The sequence below is a fragment of the Toxorhynchites rutilus genome, chromosome 1 (genome assembly GCF_029784135.1).
Source record: "Toxorhynchites rutilus septentrionalis strain SRP chromosome 1, ASM2978413v1, whole genome shotgun sequence".
Lineage (NCBI taxonomy): Eukaryota > Metazoa > Arthropoda > Insecta > Diptera > Culicidae > Toxorhynchites > Toxorhynchites rutilus.
In genome coordinates, this window is record NC_073744.1 from 124,237,241 (window position 1) to 124,258,858 (window position 21,618).

Below are 21,618 nucleotides of genomic sequence, written 5' to 3' on the forward strand. Positions count from 1 at the left end.
TCGCTGTGGGCTCGTCCGGGATTTGAACCCGGGACCTCTCGCACCCTAAGCGAAAATCATACCCCTAGACCAACGAGCCCTCCTGAGGAAAGGATCACCGGAACAGATTTCTATCTCCGTGGTGAGACCACCGTTGAACGATTGTTAATTTTGCTGGAAAATTGTCTCAAGCTGCCGGGAAAAAGGCGATATCTACAGAAAGGTGCAGAAATCAGTGAAATGATCAACAATTTTGAAAAAGAAAAATCAGTACTAAAACATTGTCAGAGAATTGGCAAAGATATCCCGGATCGATTCGACCATGATTTGAAGCGTGTTGATAAACTTCGAAAAGTGTGTTGAAATTGCACCAAGAAATGGTGAAATACTCTGCAAACTGACGAGGTTAACACTAGTTGTACCAGTTTCGTCAGGACAACTTTTGAGAATTAATCTTGAAATTGTTTCGTGTAAATTTTGATTTTTTTGGGGTAGGATTACGGCTTCTAGAAACATATCGGGGGTGAGACATCAGTTCTTCACGAAGAAGTCCAATTCTGAACGTTTATTGCTCAGTTGTATGGAGACCTTTCGGATGAGAGAGGACTGCACTCTCTTAGATCCTGTAAGCGACTGCTACATAATTTATTTTTTCCCTTCTTGTTAGTTCACAAATCCTTTTTATCTAGCTACTCCATTTTTCTGTATATTCGTTCATTATCTTATTCACTCGCTAGGATGCCGATCATCATAAAAGACGTCTCGCTATGTTTATGGATTTACCTCCCATGAGGCTAAATCTTAAATAAACAATGTCGTGACGATAATGATCATCTGTACCATAACAGTTGTTACTGGATGGATCAACGTGTTTCTTGCACCAATTCATTGCAGTAAAGAAATTTAACATTTACAATCAACAAAAATCATTCTGATAATTTGTTGGAAAAGCGTTGGAATGAGAGCTTCTACAAAAACAAGCAGAGAACGAAATCGTCACTGTCTGATAATCGTAAAAACAACTTTAACAATTCCTTTGTTTACATGCAAGAGAATGTGGTATTCAGGAGAATTAAGAAGATAACAATCACTGATACATTCTTAAATTCAGCCGTCAGTCCCTTAGAAATCCATGATTCAATTTTCGAACAAATGCACATTTTCTGGCGGTAAAAAAGTATAAAAGTGGTTGGCATCCGCCATTCGTTAGTGTTTCTGTGTTGTTGCTCTTTTTCTTTCTCGTGTGTAATGCAATTGCATGAGTGTATTTATGTTCTTCGAAATGAACCAAATAATTGCAAGAACACGAAAGCATATGTATTGGTAGTGATTTTATCACTGACAAGAGGGACCCCGTGGTCAAATTCATCGAAATTATGCCGAAAACAATAAATCACAGCTAAGTTCTCTTTTACTATATTTTGCTGTTTTCTACAATTATCGTTTGACTGACTACGAATTTTCCTTTGCTAGTAGTTTCATTCGGCCGGTGTTAATATGCTTGTGCTCGCCGTTCGCTCGGTTTCGTGTCGCGACAAGTTTCTTGCATTGTGCGTGTGTCTGTCTATACGAAATGTAAAATTGTTCTTGTGTTCTAGATGACAAATGATTTCGCGATTAGTTCTATTTCGCTAGAAGATGGAGTTTCAGTGTTGAAATAAAATTACAAAAAGATAAGTAATCATTATGTGAACCATATTCTTTTATATACAGGGAAACTTCGATATAACGTACCCTCGTTATAACGTACCCTCGATATAACGTCACTCGATATAACGTACATTTTACCTCGATATAACGTACACATTTCCAAAGTGTAAAGGAAAATCTTTTTGAATATTGTTTTTCTGATAGAACAATCAATCACCTGTATTGTGATGCTAAAACAAGTTTTGTACTTTCAATAAATCCTGAAATACAGCTGGTTTTGTGATTCCGGATTCTAAATGAATCCAGCTTTAATCAACAGTACGAAGGAAAACATCATGAGAAAGGTTAGCTTCGTCTTCTGATTGAAGTTATTCATTAACTTTACTAAAACAGCAACACAATAATGTATTATAGACTACGTTTGAGAGTACTGTATAATGCTTCGATATAACGTACAATTCGATACAACGTACAATTTTGAAAGTGAAATGTACGTTATATCGAAGTTTACCCTTATGTGTGCACATTCGTACGTTCCATACGAAATGGGAGTTACATCACAAAGCACATGTATGCGATTTTGTTATTATTTGTAATGTGTAATTATCACACAGCAACTTTATCTATGTGTTGTCTTGTTTGCGGAAGTATTCGTTGATTTTTTCCTCCGCACGTCGTACGTGGGTAAGACGGACAGTGGGGGTATAATGGACAGGTGGTTGATTTGTATAGTTGGATTATAAATTTCAAATTTCTGTTGATGGGTAACCCCTCTACATGCTTTACTATGATATTTAAACCATCATATGACAATTAATACTGATCAAAAGGGGAATAGAGAAACAAAAACCGAAAATCAAACATGATTTCGCGTGAGGGTGTAATTTTTGCGGCTTCGATATTAAGCATTTTGAGTGGTTTAATTGCAAAATTGAAATCGCTGATAGAGGCGAATGAACTGCAAAGTTTAAAGCCTCTTAAAAACAAAGAAAGAAGAAGAAATTCGCTGATGGTTATATTAGGCTGTCAAAAAAGTCCTGCGGTATTTTTTTGAATTTTCATTTGTTCATAAAATTAGTTACAATCATCTGTTTTAAGTCAAATATGCGCCGTTTTGTTTGATGATTTGTTCCCAACGAGATGCTAACTTCATAATACCCCTGTTATAGAAGCTCGCTTCCTTATTGGCAAAAAACTCGGATAGCCAATTTTCACAGGCCTCTTTTGTGGCTAACTTCTGACTACCTAGCTCGTTCGCCATGGACAAAAACAGGTGGTAGTCACTTGGTGCAAGGTCCGGACTATACGGCGGATGCAAAAGAACCTCCCATCCGAGCTCCCGGAGCTTCTGGCGCGTCACCAAAGAAGTGTGTGGCCTGGCGTTGTCCTGATGGAAGACAATGCGGCCTCTGTTTATCAAAGATGGCCTCTTCTTCATGAGTGCTACCTTCAAGCGGTCCAGTTGTTGGCAGTACAGGTCCGAATTGAGCGTTTGACCATAGGGAAGCAGCTCATAATAGATTATTCCTTGACAATCCCACCAAACACACAACAGAACCTTCCTGGCCGTTAATGAGGGCTTGGTCACCGTCTGAGCCGCTTCAGCGGGCTTCGACCACGACCGTTTGCGCTTCACGTTGTCGTAAGTGACCCACTTATCATCGGCAGCCACCATCCGCTTCAGAAACGGGTCGATTTTGTTGCGATTCAGCAGCGATTCACATGCGTCGATACGATCAAAGATGTTTTTTTGCGTCAACGTGTGTGGCACCCATACATCGAGCTTCTTTGTGAATCCAAGCTTCTTCAAATGGTTAATAACGGTTTGCTACTATGCCGGTCTTTCTCGGCTAATTCAGCGATTTTGTCGCAATTTTCGACGACAGGCCTTCCGGAACGTGGCGCATCTTCGACGACCTCTACACCAGAACGAAAACGTTGAAACCATCGTTGTGCGGTGGAAATGGAAACTGTATCGGGTCCATAAACTGCACAAATTTTATTGGCAGCTAGAGATGCATTTTTGCCTTTGTCATAGTAGTACTGTAAAATATGTCGGTTTTCTCTTTATTTTGCTCCATATTTGCGACACTATAACTCACGAACGACTTAATCAAACAAAACACTGTCAAGGACTATATTATAGCCCAACCTATATACCTTTCCAACAAGCTATAGTATGACTCGATACAATGAATACAACTAGAACTACGCGCTTACAACGACACCTCGCGGAAATACCGCAGGACTTTTTTGACAGCCTAATATTTCGGTTTGTGAGTTGACAGAGAAGCGATATTAGGTATGTACGGAAAAATAAATTCATTCGTAAGTGATAAATTTAAATTATTGAAATAATTGCGCTGGTGGGGTTGAAATGGACAGTCACATCCAATGCATGAGGAAAAGCATGAGGGAAGAATCTCCAACTCTTTTTTCTATTGCTTGTTCTATTTCAGTTACTGGACACACAAACACTGAGAGCGAAATTATTCCTCTCGCGAGTGAGAAGCTTCTACGCTTCGTATATTATGAACCTGTCCATGTTCCCCCCACTACATGACCATTATACCCACACCGATTAAAATGTTCTACTTTTCGGCTTGTTTTAATTCCAGTAAAAACATGAAAAAACACATTTTCATGAAAGATTTGACGAATTGTTTCTAAAACAAGTATATTGAACTGCAAGAAACTGCTTTTAAAATTTGGAAAACATGAGTTTCCGAAGATTTTGTTGAATTCTTGATTGAAGTTCTTCTTAACATGTCCGTCTTACCCCCATTTCCCCTATGTGCTCCGTATGATTTTTTTGTGTAAGTGTTCGATTACATTAATTCGAAGCAAGAGGACAGGAATAACGCTATTTCACGTCAAAGATAAATTAGGTATGCTAGTTTCTAATGTTGTGATCTAATCCTTGGATCAAAAATTTATATTCGTACACTTAAATTTGGCTCGAAGAATCCATTCTTAAACCTAAAAAAAAAGTCATTAAAAGTCATAAAATATGGCATGTTTTATACCGTTTGCTACATCTGCTACCGTTTGGAAGAACGAGAGAAGTTCACTTGATTACCTCCTCAAGTCATCCGAAGATATTTGGCATAGCCGCGGTTTATTAAACATAATAGTTTATGGAGGCTTCTACTTAAATGTATTAGTGATAATTTGGGGATTTATTGTAGTTTTGCGTTTACAGAATATTGAGATTTATAAAAGTTCACGTTTTGGAAACATTAAATATATTTAAGGTCTGAAATTAAAATCCTGAATCTTGAAATTCTTGAACTCTTTGATTTTTTGTTTTGATAGGGTATTGATTTTTTATTTGATTAAATTTTAATGGGATTCTTTATTTTTATGATTCTTGAGTTCTTGAGATTTTGGATTCTTAAAATTCTAAATATCTAAGAATAAAAAAAAATAAAATCTAAAAACTTCTAAACTTAAATATTGAAAAATTCTAAAATTTTAAAATAAAAAGCTTTAAAATTTAATAATTTAAAAATTTAAATTTAATGAAATTAAAAAAAAAATATATTTAAAAATTAAAAAATTTTCTAATTTAAGATTTTAGAATCACATCACTTACCGCAGTGAATCCTGATTTTTTCTTAACCATCCCCACTAACAACTATCCCTTCCATGATAAACGCTAGGGAACCACGCTATAGAAGCGACCCTTCTGGCCTTCGGGCGGCGAATATCTTACTAACATTCCTTCCCTTCCCTTGGTGACTGTAAGGACGTGGCCGGCGTCGTTATTGACCATTCAGAGCTCGAATCACCGAAAATTGCACAACGAGAATGATTTGCTAGTTCCAAGCATCATTCTGTGTGTTCTTTGTGAAATTTGGTTGGTTCAGGTCAATCACGGAGAGCAACTACGAATTGAACAGTCTACCCAAGCTCAAGCTCAAGCTCAATTCTTTTGTGCAAAAATAAATGTTTCATTGAGTGAACGGCGCGAACGACGAGCTGAACAATGAAAAGCTTTTTTGGGAAATTGTAAAAGTAACTCTAGACGCTAACATGCACTGTTGATTGTTCACTGTTTAAAGTGAAACACTGAACTTGTTGAATATCAAAGATTATCAATACCTCTGGACAAAATGACATTCCCAACGCAATTTCTGATTTCTGATTTCTGATGATTATAATAATTCACGTATCTTTAACTCGGAAACAATGCTCAAATTCGCAGAAATTGAAAGATCGATCGGAACAAAGTCATTCCCGATTTAAAAATCTTCCAGCTAGTGATCGACCAGCGGCAGCGAGACTTTTCAAAGGGTCTTTTTGAAGGCCTGATATGAATTAATTGAGAAATTTGTCCCGCACGTGCAGTGATCGATGGTAGACGTGTTATTTGTTCGTTCCTCATTTAGATTCATTTTCTGTTTTCTAGTGGTTCTAGTAGTGGGTTTAGCAGCCATTAATTCGATAAGTGATGTTTTTATGTTGTATTAGGTGAAATGAACAAAACAAAGTTTCATAATTCGTAATGCTATGTTGTAGAAAGCGTTCATTTTTTTATATTTCGAATACCGTAATGCGAGGCTGCATATATGTGTATGTGATATTAGAGCAGCTTACAGCGAGAAGTTCGTCCTGCATTGGAGAGAACCCCAGAACCGGAGGGAACCACTTTTATGCCAGCGAAATGATGATGACTGCAGCGATATGTACCCAACAGGTGCTCTGTATGTATGTGTAGCAAGAGCCCCATATGTTTGTATTGTGTTCGTTAGTGTGAGTTTTTCCTCTTAGCTCATATATTTGCACTCTTTTTACTGCACAGCGTCGCTCTCTGAGAGCGATGATCTCGCAAAGCCAAGCCAATTAAATGCATTTAGGGTTGCTCATGTTTTATCCGCCAAATATTGACGGAAGCAACGCATTTGTCTTTCCGTGACCATACAAGTTGAAATGTGAGATTGCCCTGTATATTTTTCTGAAATAGCTTTAATCTTGGAATAATATCTGAAGGTGGTGTAAATTCGTCAGGCTCGGGTCCTTACTTCACTGAGGTGGCTTTTATTTCAGACTATTAAAATTGAATGTAGTTGAAGAAAACATATTTTCTGGAGTTTTGACGTAGAACTACGTCTTTCAGGAAGGGTGCCAAATCAGAAAACAGGTCACATTATTATGAAATAAAGTTAACGTTAATAACTATTTTCACTGTGAACGAATTCTCATGATTTGCACACCAATCGAATTGGAAATTCTCTAAGATTTGTTTGAAATGCTATAAATTACAATTCACTAAACTCTAAACGGTTTAAATTTTAGAAAACTGGAAAAACTTCATTTTTTCCCATACATTTGTAATGCCGATTTGTTCGCTAACCTTACGCGTATTTTGAATGCTAATAACTCGAACATTTCTCAACAGATCGGAAAGATGTTTGCATCAATTGATATATATTCTACGCTTCTGTCACAATATTATTTATATATTATTTTTCATGAGATGAACAATTGAATAACTGTAAAATGTCAAGCGTTATCTAGAAGCCCTAACTGCCATGTTTTGATTGATCGGATTTACGGTTTCCCCAACACAGACTTCAAAGTCGATGTACCTGTGGGAATCCGCTTTGCGAATATACATGCAAATCGGGGGTATGTTTATTCCCACCAAGCTGTGTTTCCCTAACACGGACGTCATTTCAGATACAAGATGTGAGTGAACTTTCGCGGTTCGAGAACTACGTAAACATGAGATGTGCAATAATTTTAGAGGGAAATGTAAAATACAATGATCGTTTGGCAATTCGTCAGTTCACATATTTTGGTAGTCCAAGGCATCATATCAAACGTAAAATCCAATTCATCAAATTTATTTGTAACGAAGAACATAATCTATTACAAAAATTTCGATGCATTCTAAAATAATACTCGAAGTGGTAAACAAGTGGATTGCATAATACAATTGCGTAGTTCTACGTCGAAAATATGCGGTCGTGTCCTAGATGCAACCCCGTACAATTTTTTCATTCAATTATATATTTTTTTCTTAAATAAATACCAATAACGCCTAAAAATACACAATAGCAATATTACAGAGACACGCACAGTCTGTGAGTATAGTAGTTACGACTTTGCGCGCGGGTACAGAAGGGTTAATAGAGCTCTGTGTTTGGTTCTGCTTGTCTGTAGTACAGGTTTGACGCCATTTTGAACCTGGAACGGTTAATGCGTCTGAATGTAGAGCACTTCTGTGCTTTAGTTTTAACTAATTCCCTCATTAATTTTTTAATTTTTTTATTCTTTGACTCTTTTATTCTTTAATTCTTTATATCTTGAATTCCTTATCTCTTTAAATATTCAATTATTTTCTGATTCTAAAATTATTTTATCTTTTAATTTCTTTCCGTCGTCGCGATTGTAGCTCGATGGTTTACGGAATATAACGTTGGTTGATTTTAGAGGAGTTCTATTGGTTACCTTCTCAGGTTCCCAAGAATAATTCCTCAGTGTTTACCTTCTTAGATTTTCCAAAAATAACCCCTCCATCGCCGTGATTGGGATTGAATAAAATTAAGTTCGGGTTCGGAACAGAGTACACGTGATGAATAACGGAATAACTCGCCAGGATAATTGATTTTAGAGGAGTTCTTTCGGTCACCGTCTCAGGTTTCCAGAACATAACTCTCCGCCGTCACGAATGGAGTTCTAGGAAGTGTACGCACGAGAAAATACTGAATATATCGCCGAGAGGATTGATTTTTGAGGAGTTCCCTCGGTTACCTTCTCAAGTTTCCCAAAGATAACTCTTCGTCGCTTGGGATTGGGATTGAATTCAGACTATGCGCTTTGAATAACGGAGTATATCGTTGGTCCAATTAGTTTTAGAGTGGTTCTGTCGGCTACCTTCTCAGGTTTTCCCACAGTTGACTCTACCCCGTCGCGATTGGATTTCATTGAAAATACGCGCGATAAATAATTGAATATAGCTGGTCCTGTTAAAGAAATTAATCTTTAGTAAAAGATCACTATCTGTATCATTTGTATATTTCTCTACAATTAAACCATTCAACTTTTTTTTGAAATATAAATTTGTTGCCATTCTGAAGGAAGCTTAATAGTGCCTCACTCATTAAAGTCATGGTTTTTATTGGCGTGAAACTAGCAATAGATTTTTACTATATTCTCTTGGTCACAATTTCTTATCACTCAGAAAGTTTTGCAATGCGAGAAAAAGCTGGTAATCGCTTGGTGCCAGGTCCGGACAATATGGTGGATGCATTAAAACATCCCAATCAAGCACCCGGAGTTATACGGTCTTGCGTTGTTCATCTCTTCTGTTAGCCAATTCCGAACATTTCTGGACAATCGCTAGCCTCAAGATTTCGCGAAATGTACCATTTTTTTGTTGACACCCTGTAACTCACAGCTGAATGGCACAAACAAAAGAATGAAAAAAAATGTAGTGTGAAATGCCACCTTTACAACGAGCCTAAACAAGAAATTGTATGATCGATATTACGTCAAATATCGATCAATACAGTTAAGGAGGTGTCCACATACCACGTGGACAGAAAAAGTACGCTTTTAGACTCCCCCCTCCCCCTCCGTGGACAATCGTGGACATTGACTATACCCCTCCCTGTTGTCCACTTGGACAGTCTTCCATATATTGTAATTACAAAAAAGGAAATAATTGCATTGTGCCTATATTCAATTTTAAATTAGTCTTATTTTATATTTGGTGTTTTTTAATGATAAAAAAAACAATTCAAGAGAAAAACATGTTCTTTTTTTGTGAACAAAAGTATAGAAATAAAAAAAAATGTTTTTTTTTCGTCTCCGCAAATCACATATTCAAAAAATTAAGTAGGCAACAGTTCGAAAGCTTCTTAACTGTACTTCATCCAGCTACAGTATCTGAACTTAACTGTTGTTGTCAGCGCAATACAAAACCTTTCCCGTCATCGTTTGGAGAATTTTCAGAGGACGTGTTCCATTCCATAAATCGACTAAGACTACATCAGCGCTTTGAAAATATGTGTTATTGAAGAATTCCCTGCGACCATTCTGCATTTACTTCCAGAGTGCTCGTGAGGCAAAATTACACTAGACAATTCTCGTCTGAGGCAGTGCATCTTTCTTTCGATGCAACGCAAACTGCTTTACTTTCTGATTATAATCTTAAAAATAACCTTTTTTGAAAAAAAAATAATCCAAATGGGCTTTATTAGTAGTAACGGTTGTTTTTTATTCTTTGATTCCTTCATTAACATTGCCCGAAAAGTTATTGGTATCGCGCTTCAGTTTGTTCCAAATTCTATTTATGTAGTATTTCTTATCCTTCCTACCAATATATTTGAGAGTTTTAAAATATGTGAAATCGTTGGCTTCACGAAACGCTCTGTTAACTGTATGAAATGGTGAGTTAAAATTACTAAAACCAAAAATTCGTTCTTTTTCATCCCATTTGTTCGAATGCGTACGGAAATCTATTTAATGGTATGTGTAATAATCCCATTATGTCCATTAATCCCAACTGCCCAAACTATTACTTCTTCAAAACGCTTTTCGAGAACATTCCAGAGAATCAACGTCAAATACATATCTGCTTTTCTAATGGTTTTAACGTAGAGATTGTTTCCAAAGCAAAAATAAAAACTGAAATTAACATTTCATTTCTTCGGTGACTTCAAAGGGCAGCACAACAGTAAAACTACACAATCAAGCGAATATTTTTACAATTAAGCATGAAATAACATCTGAAGAAACTTATTTGACAATAAAATCATTCGCCTGCAGATAATCTCTGAGAAACGCGTGTCTATCGAAAGGAGTTTTTCTGAAAACTTCTGCAATTGTTTAGTGCAATTGATTGTTGTTTTATTTGAAGCTAATCGATAATTTAAAAAAATGTGTCGAAAGCATTTAAATGAAGAAACAACCAATGGATTTATACTTCTTGACTAAACTTTGACTGCAAGATACTAGTTCATATATTGGAGCGAAAATTAGAACTAAGAAAACAATATTTTGAATGTTTTATTCCATGAAGCGTATTGATAGGGGATTCCTCTTGGCTGTGGTGCAGAATATGTTATCTAATCCCGGATTCAAAGCCCCTCTGGAAAAAAACACGAATGTCCTAATAACATGTGCTTATTAACGGAAATTTCTTTTGTAACATCACAATCTTTCGATCGGAAGGACAAAATGATCCTTAAAAAACTGATCCCGGTGCTGAGCATACCTAACGCAGCTGTATCAATGTGTCATTAACGTCAAATAACGTCGCAAAATGGATGCTAAAAATTCGAGAAATTTTTGGGAACGAGGGTACAACCCATCAGAAAAGGTGGACTGAATCTGCTGTTTTCAGTACAGAGTTCTGCATATGAACTCTGTTTTTGAGCTGGTATTATAAAATTTGGATCTCATTCGTTTCGCTAAGTTTGTTTTTCTAATTATTTGGAAAATCCTATAATATTCCGGTCATTTCATCATATTATTAACATCGCACATATGCTCTGCAGATGCAAATGTATCAGCTGTTCGCTATGTCAAATTTACTCTCACGTAGACCTGGATTTAGAACACAGAGTTCACTGTATATGACGTAGCTAAGAAGTTGAAAACAAAGATCCTCCACTACCAATGGAAGCTTGATCGCTCAATGTTATGACTTCCATGCAGAATACATATTTCAGTGAAGAAGTTCGATGATATGGAAATATATTCGACATAACCATTTTATGGACAAATATGGAGTACCCAAATAAGCGGGAAATGCAGGAAAGATATCATTTATTTGAACTCTGAAGATCTGAATGTATTTACAAAAAATCTGTTTAGCGTGTCCACGTGGACATTATCTGTACCCCCTACCCCCCCTAAAGTTGTCCACGTGGTATGTGGACAGCCCCTAACTACCGAGAAAATAACGGATTTGTTTTACCTCAACCTAATATATCAACCCTTTGCACTCCATGCTCTCATTCCTTGAAGAAAGTTAAAACTACGTATGATTTTGGAAGCAACATAGAATTTGGAATCAAACAATTCAAATTACCACTGGTTTTGTTTTTTCATAATCCCATAATCCTGAATCGTTGCCCTTTTTGCGAGAAACCTTAACTCGAAAAACAGATGTCTGAGCAAAATATAATGCACAGAAAAGTTATTGGAAAATCAATAAACTATTTAGAAAAAAATTACATTTAAAATACACCGTTAAAAATCTTGCTCAAAAATGAAATTGAATATTGAAAACTTTTATAACTTAAAACATCCTCACTTTGATTTTCAAATATTTTATTAGAAAGCCCTTCCTTCTAATTTACTAAAGATATAGTCGAACTGCGACGGATTGACAAAAAAATATGAATTTTTAAAAAATTATGAAATTTCAATACTTTGAGAAATGTGCGGTGTGCTGACTGCCGTACAAATGAAACATACATTTCTGCATAACTCGAGAACTAATCAAGCAAACTGAACCAAACATACATTTCTGCATAACTCGAGAACTAATCAAGCAAACTGAACCAAATTTGGCATGTGAAGGTTTTAGAGGGCAAGAAACATTTCTAAAGTGGTTCAACACTCCTCCCACTTTTTTGAGGGGGGGGGGGATTGTTTAGAAGATCAACCACTGAACAGTTCTGCGATTGGACCCATGAACTTGCTCATAAGAAGAAAACGTGAATTTTTGAAGGTACGAAAGTATGAAGGGACGAAGTTTGCCGGGTCAGCTAGTACCCTTATAAAAAATCCGCCGTAATCAAAATCGGTCATCTCATAATGATAAATGTGATTTTAGATACAATCTGATAGAATTTGACGAATCGATTTTCTAAACGGCGTAGGGATCGATTCACTGATTAAATCGGTACAAAAGAATCGATCTTCAATTTATCTATTTATTCTATTAAAATTACATCTCTGAAAAAAAATGTTTTCAGAGCATTCATCTTGTACAATCATTGAATCATTAAATTAAATAAATTAATTGAAAAAGCATCATCATAAATTCAACAACAACCCTTAGTAGCTGTCTGCTTTAATGGCGTTAACGTTCCATATGGAACTTTTGCCGTCTCAACGTAAGTATTAACTAGCGTCATTTATTAATACTTAGTTGAGATTTCTTATGCCAAATAACACGCCTTGAATGTATTCCGAGGGGCAAGCTCTAGAATGCGCGTGACTACAGTGTAAGTCGAAGGAAATTTCTTTGACGAAAAAATACCCCGGCCGGAACGGGAATCGAACCCGAACACCCGGCATGATAATGTGAGACGCTAACCACTCGGCCACTGGTGCACTTAGTAGCTGTCGCTAGATCTGAATTTGTACGGAATTAAATCGAAGAATGATCAACCTGGCTTTGTAAGCAAGCCAAATGAAGTTCGTCAAAGCCGTCAAACGCTGCCATTATGTTTATAAAATTTGTTAGTCGATGAAAAACAAATTCGCAAAAAAATTGTCTTAGATAAAAAAAAAATCGATCTTCTAAATATCGATTCAAGATCGCCCAACCCTAGACCAAACATACACAGCAGCTTCACTTAGATTCACTATCACCAATTTGACATCCTCGAAAGCGATCCAAACGTTGACATTGTGTTTATGAAATTTGTCTAAGATTGAAAAAATCGAATGAAAAAGATCGATTTTCTCGATTTTTTCGGGTACAAAGAATCGATCCAAAAAATAGGAAATCGAAATGGAAAAAATCGCCCAATCCTAGTATACTCCATCGAATGCCACATCCTTATCCCATCTTTCAGTCAATGATCCTTGAAAATGTAGTCTGGGGTTGTCATGCTGTATAAAGGGTGTGTCACATCAAATTGCATCACGGAATAAACGCTGTAGAAATTAAATTTTTAGGAATTATATCTTCAGCTTTCGCTTATAATCAGATAAGAGTGTATAGATCACGTTGGCCATGCTTCACTGTCAATTTTTCGTAAATTTGGAAAAATGTCGTCGAACGAAAAAGAGCGTCATGAATTAATCCTGCGCACTCATTTCGAGAATCCGGAGTTGTCACATCGGGACATCGGTAAGATGCTGGGAATCGTCCAATCCACGGTCAGCAGAGTACTAAAACGATACTTCGAGAACCTAACCATCGACCGGAAGGTGAAGAACGGCAAAAATGGATGCTCGGTCAGTGAAAAAGATCACAAGCGCGTAGTTAAGCAGTTTAGACGTGATCCGAGAAGTTCGGTCCGGGATGTCGCCAATAAGCTGAATTTGTCAAGTTCATGCGTCCAGCGGACCAAGCAGCGGGAGGACCTGCGTGCATACAAGGTTCAGAAGGCTCCTAACCGCGACGAAAGGCAAAACATGGTGGGGAAGACGCGTGCCCGGAAGCTGTACACCGAAATGCTGACGAAGCCGCATTGCCTGGTAATGGACGACGAAACCTACGTCAAAGCGGACTTTCGTCAGCTGCCGGGCCTGTTGTTCTTCTCCACAGAGGACAAATTCAGCGTTCCGGAGGAGATTCGCAAGGAGAAACTGTCCAAGTTTGCCAAAAAGTACATGGTGTGGCAAGCGATCTGCTCTTGCGGAAAGCGGAGCGCCCCCTTCGTGATGACCGGCACGGTAAACGGGCAGGTTTACCTTAAGGAGTGCCTACAGAAGCGCTTACTACCACTATCGAAGCAACACGAGGGCCCGACCATCTTCTGGCCGGATCTCGCTTCGTGCCACTATTCAAAGGACGTGTTGGAGTGGTACGAAGCCAACGGGGTCACCTTCGTGCCAAAGGAAATGAACCCGCCCAACGCGCCGGAGCTTCGCCCAATAGAGAAATATTGGGCGATTATGAAGCAGGCCCTCCGGAAGAACCCAAAGGTTGTCAAATCGGAGGCGGACTTCAAGAGAAAATGGATTTCTGTTCAACAAAAACTACAACCTGACGTTGTACAGAACCTTATGGACGGGGTAAAGAGGAAGGTGCGAGCATACGGGCTTGGGCTCGAAGTATGAATAAAAAGAAAATGCCAAAAGTTGTTTAATAGTTTTTATTTTACTATCTAAAATTTTCAAAAGGATCGGTCTACTGGGCGAATTTCTACAGCGTTTTTTCCGTGATGCAATTTGATGTGACACACCCTTTAGTTCGCAAGATTGTCGTGTTTATTGTTTCATTTGGGCGAATTTCGCGATTCTATGACGAATGTATTTTGTTCTAGAATTTTGGTTTTCTAAATTTTCATCGTGTGTTCGATGACAGAACATCATTATTGGAATGTTACACATGGTTATTCACGCAATTTGCGCAGCATCCCTGCTGCTCGTATCATCATAAGGTCGAAAGTGGAACCTTGCCCTGTGTCCTTACCACACTAGCAGTCACGGACCGTTACGCTCACTGCCTTAGTGTGATTCGAAGCGCCCTCATCCATCGCAGACGAACGAACCGAAGCACCAGAGTGCAAGAAGAGTGTTTGCCTTTACGGTTCATCGGCTATAGATTGGGTCATAACGCGGCAAGTCCAAAAACACTCACCCACACAGCGTGCGGACAGAAGAGCAGCAGCAGTCTCGGAAGCGGCGAAATTGAGGTTGCGCTTCGCAAAATCCACGGAGGAAAAGTAATTTAAAATGGATAAACATTCGCTTCTATCGCCCGAATCCACCAGAGTGGAAGTGGACTTTGCACGTGGAGCACATAAGAACACAGCAATTTTCCCCGGCGGATTCGAAAATGGACAGAGACTCGCACCTACCTACTGCAAATTAATTATTGTAATTGTATTACGAAAATAAGCGCACTTTCTCAGCAGCAGCTGGCAGAAGCCAATATTGCAGAAAGCGTGAGAGCTAGAGAGGGTGGAGGGGGGTTTGGTGGTCGGTCGTCAATTCGAGTCCCATAAATTCCGCAGCACATAAGTCAGTTGGCTGTCGGATTTAGGCGCGTTTCTGATGGCGAGCAAAGTGCAAATCATATGCGGCAAATATGGCTCCTCTTATAGAATGAGACTCGCGCCTGTGATATACGTACATTCGCAGGCTAGAGATGGTGTATATATATTAGCACGCGTGAACCTTGAAGACTCTGTGGCTATGCCCCCTTAACGCACAGGGCAAACGGGATTGGCCAAATCCGCAGACAAACAACGCGTTAGCTGCGGTGACGGTTTTGCGTCCGAAGCAATTGAATCAATAAGTCAGCAGCTGGAATACCCAAGAGAGTCCCGGGCGAACCACTCGAGATGCTGCTGTCCGGCTTGTTGCCGTTCTTTTGATGAATGTTCCCGTGAATCGGAATGTAAACTTTGCGGAACCGTAGCTTGGGTCGTTGATTTATTGGGAGTTCCGTATAATCTCATTTGTGGGGTCGCTGTGAAGCTCTGATCCTCCGCGCTTGTGTTCGGGGTGTTAATTGATTAGCCAAATGCATTTTGCGAAATATTTTCAAGCAATGGTCAAATTTGCTATGTTAAATGATAGCTTGAAAAATTCAGTGGAAAATCAAAGATTTAAACTCAAAAAACCGTTCGCCTCAATCAGTCACCCCACTTAAGCCACCATTATTCACCAAAGGAAAATTTGCGTTTGCATCCGGCAATTAATTTCATTCCTCGGAATAATCCTTGCGCATACATTGCGCTTTTTGTTTGCGGCACTTCGGCGGTGCCATTCGATGTATCTGACATGTCTCATTAATGACCGTCCAATAATGTATTTAATTAATCTGCTGCTTTCCACGATTTTCTTTTCATTCGCGTGCTGTGGGGGTGGCGATCGGTACCACTTCCACGCGCGTTTTCCACCGCCGCCAGAGGAAAGTTTTCCGGCAACATTGTGAAGGAAATTATTTATGAATCAACGGCGTATAAATAATGCATCGCCTATTAATTCCCCCTCAACCATGATAACAAAAGCTTCCAAAGGACGCACCAGCATTATGATGTGTGCAGTTTTTTTGGGCGGAACGATCCCCAAGATCACGGGCGAACCAGTGGAAAATTTTGAATCGCTCTCAAAAAAACATGTTTGAGCGAACCACCCTAGTTAATCAAAAACTCAGACAAAAAACTATTTAATATTATAATGAGCTGAACGATAAAACAAGAGTGAATTCACGTGTGCGCAAGCGGATGTTGTTTTTTTATCAGTCCTACAATGATACAAATTCGAAACAAAACCAACCAAAAAAAAAATGATGCAAGACAAAAGGAAGTTTTCAATGGTATGTCCGCGGATCCGCATGATTCCGGAGGATCTCAAACAAAAGATTGGGATGGGTCAGAGCGAGCTAAGGATTTGCATAACAATTGGTGCGCTTCACGTTTGATTGGTGCGCAACACACAGAGAAGGAAGCAACGACGACGGAGACGACATAATTCTGCAATTTTTTTTTTATTATGCTGGTGATGATGGGATGAAAGTCAATGACTCATGCATTAAACATAGACTTCGTTTTAAAGCGCGTTGTGTGGACATATTCATCGAATGGAGCGATTGTTGTGGACAGAGCATCGACACTCTTGGTAACTTGATTACTGTAAAGAGTAGGTCTATATCATAAAACATGTATTTATCAAATAAAATAAAATATATGTACTTATTTTGAAGTATTTCCGACCGAATTCTACATTGCTCAATATACTCATTTTTGAAAAATTGTTACTTTTGAACCACAATCCCTTATCATGGACGAAAAAATATTTAAAATACCGTAAACCGCACTCCACATGTCTACTTTCAACCTTTGAAATTTTTAGTTTTTTTTAACCCTTTTTGTGCCAAGTGTTCGAAAAATCGAACAGCAACTTCGATAATTTTTCATGTCTTTGGAAAGCAATCATATGATAATGTTTTTGAACCAAAAGATAGCTTAATTTATTAGCTATCACTTATCATCAATTTCATTCAACTTTGTTTGACTTTATTGGACAATAAATATGATTTAAAACCAGGATGTCTGGAAAGTGTTTTCAATTTCAATGAAAAAACCCATTCAAATAAAAAAAAATGTGAACTTTTCTACAGTATTGCTTTGATGAAAGAACACACATTGAAAGGTACGGCAAAAATCATACGATTGAGTTTAACAGCCGGAGAAATTGAGTGTTCGAAAAATCGAACGTTGGGCATAACGAACATTTTTTTTCTGTTGAATCAATACCAACACATTTAACCTCCGCAGCGCATTCTGACTTGTCGACTATGGAAGACGTAAGGTTTTTTCACTTATTTTTGCATTGTCGATTGAGAATGTTTGTAAGTATCGATGAATTTAACAAATATTGTCGAAAAGTTACATTTGTGTCCGTAATAACTTTAGGTGATGGCGATCCGTAGAATTTCGTGTGCGGAGGAGCTGGATGTAATCACCAGTTCGTGGAACGATTATTATAATGAGATTGCTGGTGTGAACATGTTTCCGCCGGATTCGATAGACGATCTCATCGATGAAGAAAACTAAGGTTTGGAACTAACTAAGGTAATGATTCTATTCAACTGAATAATAATCTCCTAACCATCAATGCCATTGTTTTACAGGTTTTGAAAATTTTTCGATTCTTCGGGAAATGGATAATCGGAAAGAAATAATTCTTAAGTATTGACATCCCTCCGTAACCAGTAATAAAAAAAAACAGCAACAGCTTTCGTTTAAAAGGAAAAGCCTGCCGGTAATAAGTTGAAACTACATGAACAAAGAAAGGTCACATCTCAGCATAGGTGAATTATTTCAGGTTTATACTTAGAAACTTTCATCCACCAGTGCTTGTTCGTCCCGGAATGTAAAATTAATGCATTTAAGAATGTCGTATATTTGATAATTGAAGTTTAATTCACATAATTGACTTTTAATTCACAGCATGTTTGTACTTGCAAAAGAAAACTGGGGGTTTCGGCTTTGATTTTTCGAACAGCCATTTTCCGGAGAATGGAAGATGTGAAAAACATAATTCTTGCACATTGGGGTTTCTTTAGTTTCGATAATCAAAATTACACCAATGGCATTCGCCAAAAATATAATTTTTACGGCTTTGTCGTTAATGGGTTAAATTGTTTTTTATATATCACAGAGAAGCCCTAGCCGTTTATATCATTTTTATCAAGCCAACCTGTTGTCTCCAAGATCAGTGACTTTTTTTGTACTGGGACTACACTTAACATGTAAATGTGTAAGGCTGTGCAAAATTAAAATCTCAAAATTGAACATGTAACGAAATTATGAAGGATTTCGAACATTCATTACTGGACCATTTTCCAGACAGATCGCAAAGATTTTTGCATCAATTAATAATATTTTGACGCATTCATCAAAAAAATATAAGTATTTTTTATAAATCAAAGTATAAATCAAAAAGCATTATCTAAATCAAAATCCCACGATCTGATTATTCTTTCCTGTGTTCCTTAAACTGTGCTGATCAAAAAGAACACTCAGCGTAGCGGCGAATAGCTATATATGTTACATTATCTTATCCACGTGAAATAAAGAAATAAAAGTCAGCCCAATAGATTCGTAAATAACAAATAACAGATAGTCAGGATCTGTTCTATAACTGTGCGGGGAACGGACACGCAAAATCGTTTGCTTCGGAATGTGTTCTCTGGATATGCAGAAAACAAGCAAGAGTGTACATAAAATATTGTTTGCGATTTTCATTCTAGTCTCGCTCCAGCCAGCGAGCAGTCAATGCCGAAGCTAACGCCGAGTTCACATAGTGCCGATCGGCATCAGAATCGAATATGAATCAGTTTTGAAGCGACCGCAAAGTGGGTGGAAAATTGCGAATGGTGGCTTCTTCGTTTCTTTTCCCGATACCAGTTTAATTGACAGATCTGCTCGAAATGATGTACGTTCAGTATTTTTTTCAAATTTTTATCTCGGATTTTTATCTTTTTTTTTATGGCGTGAAATAAACGAAAAAGTACGTTTTTCACTATAGATCCTACGTCAAACCACATAGGGGTTCAAATAAACCACCAAAATTTCTTATTTAATATCTTTTACAATATTTTCCATACAGCTAGTGATTTGGTTTGGGGGCACTTTTTACTCCCATACCTAACCACTCTTTGGAAATATAAAAAAAATAATTTTTGATACCGCGCAACACTGAAAAAATTCACACATATCTAGAAAAGCCGTAGAAACACATTTAAATATGAATTAGACTAGTACTGAATCTCTAAATCTCAAAAAAAAAATATTTCAAAATTTCAATATTTTTTTTGGTACTAAAATTTTCGATGAAATTTTTTTTTGATAATTTTTCTTGATACGCCGTAGTAAGATGCACATTCAGTATTTTTTTTTCAAATTTTTATCTCGGATCTTTTAAGGGTGGCGTGAAATAAACGAAAAAGTACGTTTTTCACTATAGATCCTACGTCAAACCACATAGGGGTTCAAATAAACCACCAAAATTTCTTATTTAATATCCTTTACAATATTTGCCATACAGCTAGTGATTTGGTTTGGGCGCACTTTTTACTCCCTTACCCGGCCAGGCTCTTTCTGCATAATTCGAGAACTAATCAAGCAAATCGAGAACTAATCAAGTAAGTCGAACCAAATTTGGAATGTGAGGGTTTTTGGGTACGAGAAATGTTTCTATAATGGTATGACACCCCTCCCTCCTCTGGAATGGAGAGGGGGTCCCATAAAAATATTACACATATTTCAACCAAAAATATTCCAACCAAACATGACAATTGAAAATTTCCGGAAAACTCTGATGGAAAAAGGGAAAATTCGGAAAATTAAATTCTCATATGTTCTACAATTACATATTGACAAGCGTTGTTAGTCCATTTGATGTTTGCGCTAACGAAATTGATCTTTGTTCGAAAGTGGAATTGGATTTTCAGGTGATGAAACGCACTGCTATACCTTCTTCTATCTATACCAATAAAAATGTGTCGCCGAATGTGTTGATAAGAGCAAAACTCGAGGAAGGAATTGTCCGATTTAGGGCTGTCTTTATTCTATCATATTTTCTGTATCAAACATTTATTCCATGTAACGGAGAAACATGTTATTTGCAAGCGGTTGAAAAATCTTGAACGAGAATTGTGTCTGAAAATAATCTGATATTATAATGATGAGTTTTGGTAGAAGTACTAGGAATTTTATAGTAAAAGGTAAATTCAACGGGGTCGAAGAAAACGTGAATGTTTGAAGGTATTGAAAACAATAAACAAATTTTGAGCGGGACGAAGTTTGAAACGAAGATTTGTTTATTGAAAACAATTAACAAATTTTGAGCGGGACGAAGTTTGCCGGGTCAGCTAGTATGAATATCTATATGTATAAAAATGGATTTCTGTCTGTCTGTCTGTCTGTGGTGATTAGACATTCCTCCCCCTTCTCTAAGGGGAGGCTGCCATACAAATAAGGCACAAATTTCTGCATTACTCGAGAATTAATCAAGCAAACGAAACCAAATTTGGCATGTGGAGGTTTAAGGATGCAATAAATGTTTCTATGATGGTTAGACATTCCTCCCCCTTCTCTAAGGGGGGGCTGCCATACAAATGAAAGACAAATTTCTGCATTACTCGAAAATTAATCGGCAAACCAAACCAAATTTAACATGTGGAGGTTTTTGGATGCAATAAATGTTTCTATGGTGGTTAGATACTCCTCCCCCTTCTCTAAAGGGGGGCTGCCATACAAATGAAACACAAATTTCTGCATTACTCGAAAATTAATCAAGCAAACGAAATCAAATTTGGCATGTGGAGGTTTTAGTATGCAATAAATGTTTCTATGGTGGTTAGACATTCCTTCCCTCTCTCTAAAGGGGCACGGCCATACAAATGAAAAACAAATTTCTGTTCACTCGAAAATTAATCAAGCAAACGAAACCAAATTTGGCATGTGGAGGTTTAAGGATGCAATAAATGTTTCTATGATGGTTAGACATTCCTCTCCTCTAAGGGGGGGAGGGGGGTTGGTTTGCCTGCCATACAAATGAAACACAAATTTCTGCATTACTGGAAAATGAATAAAGCAAACCAAACCAAAA

The 21,618-nt window shown here is 37.6% G+C and overlaps 2 protein-coding genes and 1 non-coding gene across 4 annotated transcripts in view; 1 reads left to right on the plus strand and 2 right to left on the minus strand.

The window, feature by feature from the left end:
* The window catches only part of LOC129761275 (uncharacterized), a 543,642-nt gene that overhangs the window by 49,672 nt on the left and 472,352 nt on the right, over positions 1-21,618 (plus strand). The gene's annotated exons all lie outside the window — the stretch shown is intronic.
* LOC129761280 (uncharacterized) overlaps positions 1-21,618 on the minus strand; it is a 237,918-nt gene that overhangs the window by 28,300 nt on the left and 188,000 nt on the right. The window lies entirely within an intron of this gene.
* Trnap-agg (transfer RNA proline (anticodon AGG)) lies at positions 8-79 on the minus strand. Its single transcript has one exon. It is a non-coding gene; the product is annotated as a tRNA-Pro (tRNA).